The sequence below is a fragment of the Zalophus californianus genome, chromosome 2 (genome assembly GCF_009762305.2).
Source record: "Zalophus californianus isolate mZalCal1 chromosome 2, mZalCal1.pri.v2, whole genome shotgun sequence".
NCBI classification, from domain to species: domain Eukaryota; kingdom Metazoa; phylum Chordata; class Mammalia; order Carnivora; family Otariidae; genus Zalophus; species Zalophus californianus.
In genome coordinates this window covers 55,690,251-55,696,442 of record NC_045596.1, presented here as the reverse complement: position 1 = coordinate 55,696,442, position 6,192 = coordinate 55,690,251, and the positions used below count along the sequence as shown (strand labels likewise).

The 6,192-nt window shown below is 35.1% G+C and overlaps 1 non-coding gene across 1 annotated transcript; it reads left to right on the top strand.

Annotated features, from left to right (window-relative positions):
* The first annotated feature begins 2,956 nt into the window (after positions 1-2,956).
* On the top strand, positions 2,957-3,064 carry LOC113926071. Its single transcript, XR_003521155.1, has one exon. It is a non-coding gene; the product is annotated as a U6 spliceosomal RNA (small nuclear RNA).
* Positions 3,065-6,192: the final 3,128 nt, after the last annotated feature.

The window sequence follows — 6,192 nt, the reverse complement described above, 5'->3', positions numbered from 1 at the left end:
TTTGTGATAAATGCTGAAAGTATAATATAATATTGGGCAAGAAATTAAAGCATTTTCTTGACATAAATAACTGACATAAAATTCCAACCATGACATAAGCACCAGTATACATGTCACCTGCTGGAGACTGCAGTTTTTTTTTTTTTTTGCTGAGCAAAAGTGTTGCTTAAAAGGAACGACTGAAGCCACCTACAGAATAAAATGATACGGAAGAAGGGGGTTAAGATTAGTGAAGTCTAGGGGGAAGGAGTTGTTGTCCCATGTGTAAAATTGATCACTGAAGTATCTTTCTTCTCTTTTCCTACATAGAATATGCAGCAAATGCACTTCTATACCTTAGCTTGACTGCTGAATAGGCTCTAACGTTAAGAAGACACCAAAGTCTGCCAGGACACGTACTTAAAATATGCAACAAATAAGGCAGCAAAGAATCTGAGCCCCTTAGGTAAATGGTGAGCTTCTGAGATGTAGACTTTAGGGTCAGGGGAGAGGTTGGTATTGAGTTTCTTACTCTTTGCAGGATGAAGGATTAATTATAAGTTCTCTTTAAAATGATAATTATAATAGTGTTGGTATAGTACATGTATATAGCTATTTTTATTTATAATATACACATTCATTTAAGTTTTTTCCCATATGTAAACAGGTAAATTCCTCATGATATTGCCATGTGACTTTACATAATTTCTTTGTGTTACCCAGAAAAAACGTCATAAAAATTAGCTGACTTTCCCATTCTGTTTTTAACAGGGTCATTACTTTATTAGTTGGTTAATAGCTCAGATCCACTTAATCTATAGTCTTTCCTTCCCAAATCTGCCATCTTCTGGACATAAGAGATAGTTTCAAAGCTTTTCTATTTCAGATGAAAAAAACATCTTGACATTTAGGATGTTCCTTAGGCATGTGACAATCAAACAAACAGCACAAAAATTATTTTTTCCCCTAATGGTGGCCATGATATCTTTAACCTCCACGGGCCACCTAAGAAAATCATTCACATTCAAGAAATAGGAAGCACAGAAAGGGAGATGATTTACCTAGTCTCATAGCTTGGGCACTCAATTCCAGGACTTCTGACTCCAATTCTCGTATTGTTTACAATTAAGTGCCTGCTTCCTACATTCGGTTTTCTGCTCTATCACTTATTCCTTATGTTTGAAAAATCCACTAGCCAAAGATGATTACAGATGTAAGTAGAAATATCAACTGCACTGTATGTAGGCAAATGATTTCATTTAATTTCAGTTCCCCTTGTAAAATGGAGATGAAATTCTCTACTTCTGCCTTCCTCAAAGACAGCTGTCAGATTCAAGTAAAATGACATAGAGATAAATACTAGGACAATTCAACTTATCCTGACTCGCAATTGGTGTTAACTAACTATAGTATTAAACTATACATTTATAGTGTTTTGACTATATGATTTGTGACCTCATTTCATTAAACAATTATATTTAAGTTTGTTTTACTATCTGAATTTAAAGGGATTGAAACATCTTTTTCTCTCTTGTTAATTTTTTTGTTTTCACAAAAAAGTAAGAAACAAACAAACAAAAATGTAGAACTCACCAGAAGGGGAAACAGAGAATAGTCATTTGTCTTAATTTGATTCCATGTGTTCCTAAGTATATGATGTTGATTATAAGCCTAAAGATACTGGGGAAGGTTCAACTCCTGATAAAACTGATTGATTTTGCTCTGAAATGAAACAAATGTATCAATATTTTTTTAAAAGGCCTTAAAATCTATAAAGTTTTTATTTATTTATTTTTATTAACATATAATGTATTATTTTTTTCAGGGGTACAGGTCTGTGATTCATCAGTCTTACACAATTCACAGCACTCACCATAGTACATAACCTCCCCAATGTCTATCACCCAGCCACCCCATCCCTCCCACCCCCCACCACTCCAGCAACCCTCAGTTTGTTTCCTGAGATTAAAAGCCTTATGGTTTGTCTCCCTCTCTGGTTTCATCTTGTTTCATTTTTCCCTCCCTTTCCCGAAGATCCTCTTGTCTTGTTTCTCAAATTCCTCATATCAGTGAAATCATATGATACTTGTCTTTCTCTGATTGACTTATTTCGCTTAGCATAATACCCTCTAGTTCCATCCATGTCATTGCAAATGGCAAGATTTCATTTTTCTGATGGCTGCATAATATTCCATTTTGTGTGTGTATATATATACCACATCTTCTGTATCCATTCATCTGTCGATGGACATCTTGACTCTTTCCACAGTTTGGCTAATATGGACATTGCTGCTATAAACATTGGGGTGCATGTGCCCCTTCAGATCACTACATTTGTATCTTTGGGGTAAATACCCAGTAGTGCAATTGCTGGGTCATACAGTAGCTCTATTTTCAAATTTTGAGGAACCTCCATACTGTTTTCCAGAGTGGCTGCACCAGCTTGCATTCCCACCAACAGTGTAGGAGGGTTCCCCTTTCTCCGCATCCTCGCCAACATCTGTCATTTCCTGACTTGTTAATTTTAGCCATTCTGACGGGTGTGAGGTGATATTTCATTGAGGTTTTGATTTGGATTTCCTCTGATGTCGGGCGATGTAGAGCACTTTTTCATGTATCTGTTGGCCATTTGGATGTGTTCTTTGCAAAAATGTCTGTTCATGTCTTCTGTCCATTTCTTGAATGGATTATTTGTTCTTTGGGTGTTGAGTTTGATAAGTTCTTTATAGATTTTGGATACTAGCCCTTCATCTGATATGTCATTTGCAAATATCTTCTCCCATTCTGTCGGTTACAAATGTATCAATATTTAAGATCAGAATGGAATCTTTTCTATGGGCCAGATCATATAAGGACAAAACCAAATGAATTAAAACTTTAATTAGAAGAAATTGAAATGATGCCAATTCGCCAAGCAAAATACATTTTTAATATAAAATTCACTGTAATAATTTCTACATTCATAGAGTGAATTTCAGTGCTCACTTCAGCAGCACATACGCTAAAATTGGAATGATACAGAGAAGATTGGCATAGCCCCCGCACAAGGATGACATAGCGTGAACTTCAGATTAAAGAAATAGTCTGGTCAATTAATGTCCCCTGCTCTTTCAGAACACTCTCACACTGTGGCTTTTCCCACTACAGGAGGTGTTCCTTGTACTGGGGACCTACACACATTTCTTTACCCAAACTCTTACCTCAACCTCCTTGAAAGTGGCTCCCAAAGTTGAACATGATCAATATCACCTACAGACCTCACTAAAATGCAGATTGCTTAGCTCTAACTCAAATTTTTTGATTCAGTATGAGGTATGAAGGAAGGCCTATGAATTTGTATGTCTTCTAATTTTCCAGGTGCTACTGATGTAGCTAATCTGGTGACAACCCTGTGTGAACTGCTCTTCTATTTTTTTTTTCTTTCAAGATTTTATTTATTTATTTATGGGAGAGAGAGAGAGGCAGAGGGAGAGGGGGAAGCAGACTCCCCACTGAGCAGGGAGCCCAGCATGGGGCTCGATCCCAGGACCCTGGGATCATGACCTGAGCTGAAGTGAACTGCTCTTCTAAATGATAGGAGTGGGTTTCCCAAAGTGAAGCTAAATGATAGGAGAGGGTTTCCCAAAGTGAACTATTGGCAAGCTCTTGATTTGTCACAGACTTGATTTGAAATGCAATTTCTTATGGATTCATATGCATATTTTCAGAGAGAACAGGGTAGAATAAATAATTCTTCTCAGACGACTGTCAATTAGAGCCACCTAAAAATGATTTTGAGATTGAGTATGGTTTTCCTATTACATTCTTTGAATTTTTAAATGTGGATTTGCTAAGAATTATCCAAGTATTGTATAACACTTATGGAAAGCCACTATTCCTTAAAATAGTTATTTCACTTTAAAATAAAGAGTATCTTTCCTCACTAGACAAACTGCTAGAAGATTCCTGAGATGGCAAAAACTAATATAATTTTTAATATCTGGTGCAAAAAGAAATGGAGTCTTCAGCATTATTTTTGGAATATCAGTAGTAACTTTATAAATGCTCCATATTAATTACCCACTTGATCATTAGTATGAAACACCAAAATTATTGAAATAAAACATTTATATCAATATCTATAAATAATTATTGCTAATTACCTTGGTAAACCATTGGGAAGGATAAACCTTATCTTCTGTTTAAGTGATGGTATCTCCTTCATGAGTACAAGGGAAAATTTATGGGTCTAAAATTAATACAGGCAGGATTATTTTCTGGGGACAAAGGTCCTCCAGTCGGGTAAGTGTCAGACTCTTGTTTTCGGCTTGGGTCATGATCCAGGGTCAGGAGACCAAGCTGCATGTAGGGCTCTGCGCTGGGCATGGAACCTGCTTAAGATTCTCTCTCTTACTCTCCCCTGCTCCTCTCCTGCTTGCGCATGCTCTCTCTCTTTCTCTCAAAAAGCAAAATAAAATAAAATGAAATAAAATAAAAATAAAAATTATTTTCTGGTTTACTAAAACAATGTATAGGCTAACTTTATATTGAATATTAGTATAAATATTGTCAATTAAATATAGTTCATAGGAATAAAAATATCTTACCATTTTATCTATCTTCTTTATTCTTTCCTAAATTAAAAAAAGGCATATTATCTCCACACATTGTTTATAATTTATTTCCACTGAATATAAAGTGAAAACCTATCTTGCATACAGAACAGCATAAAGATGAATTCATCTTCTTTCTGTAGTTTGCTATGACTAAGATCAACATTTCTGAATTAGTAACAAATTTGCCAACAGTGGTAAATTGAAATATCAGCACCATGAGAGATAGATTTTATCTGCTGTATTCACGGTTGCATTCCAGAGCATAGGATACTGTGTGGAGCATATTTCTTTCTCATAAATGTTTGTTAAATGAATGAATAGACAATATTCAAAAAGGTGGTCCATGGATGTTTTTAAAAATTTTAATAGTGAATAGTAGTAGTTACTTTAGATATATTCCTCATGCTTTTATTTTAAGATGCACTTATTTTAATGTATATTAAAAATTACACACTGGGTGTTATACACAACTAATGAATCGTTGAACACTACATCAAAAACTAATGATGTTGGCTAACTGCACATAATAAAAAATTACATAATTAAATCATCAAATCAGTGACTTGGGTAGAGACTACAGAGACTTTCAATTAAAAGCAAATTTATTTGATCATAAAAGTAAATTTTGAGAAATTTTAAAATATTAGCCTAACTGATTAAAAATACTAAAGGACCAGATCTCTAGGTCTCTATTCCTTGTGAGAACAAACTGGGGAAGATTTACTGAATATGTTGATTCATACATAAATAAATATTCTTCAATTGAATTAGTTGTGAAATTAGGACAAGTGCCTGTGTGGTTATATCTAGTGGAGTTTAATAGAGAAGAAGCCACTGATCCTGTACAGTATTGATAACTGAAGCCTTTTTATTGTTTTTTAAAGTAAGTTATTTATATCAGAAATGGGGTCTGACTTTAGGTTTATTCTTAAATTGGGTGCAAATGGAAGAAAGTACAAATGCCTGTCTGTATGTATCTCATAGAAATGGGTGTGTGGGTTATAGCAAAGGCTCTGAGCACAACCAGGAAAACTGCCCTAATGGGAGAGTGAGATGTTGGGGTTGGAGGGATGTGGGTATGCAAGTTCCCCTGAGAACAGTGTGCTAAGAATGCTGATAGACTGACATATATAATATTATATATATGTGTATATATGTATCTGTGTTTGTGTAGCTCTTTCACATATTATCTACTTACCTACTCACTATTTTGTGACATGGATGTTATTATAACCTCACTGGGGTATCATGTACAAAGTTACCTCTCAAATCCAGACCTACTAACTCAGTCCTCTGTCACATGTCCTTTTTTTATATTTTGCCATTATGGTTTCTGGACTATTTTTATGAAGAATGGTGAAATTCTGTCATTTCATGGACAGCTGACTTCAGAATTCTAAATTACAGTGGTGGGACCTGCTTGCATTTCCAGAGACATGGCAGGGAGTGGGAAAGCTCCTCTAGAAAATTCCAACAATAATCTAACATATGATGAATGTGAATTGATGCCTTTCTTCCTAAAACTGTAGCTTCTTTAACAATACTGTGAAGACACTTCACAGAAGGTTTGTTCTTCACATTCTGTGTAAGACATGTCAATACTATATTTGATCACGGA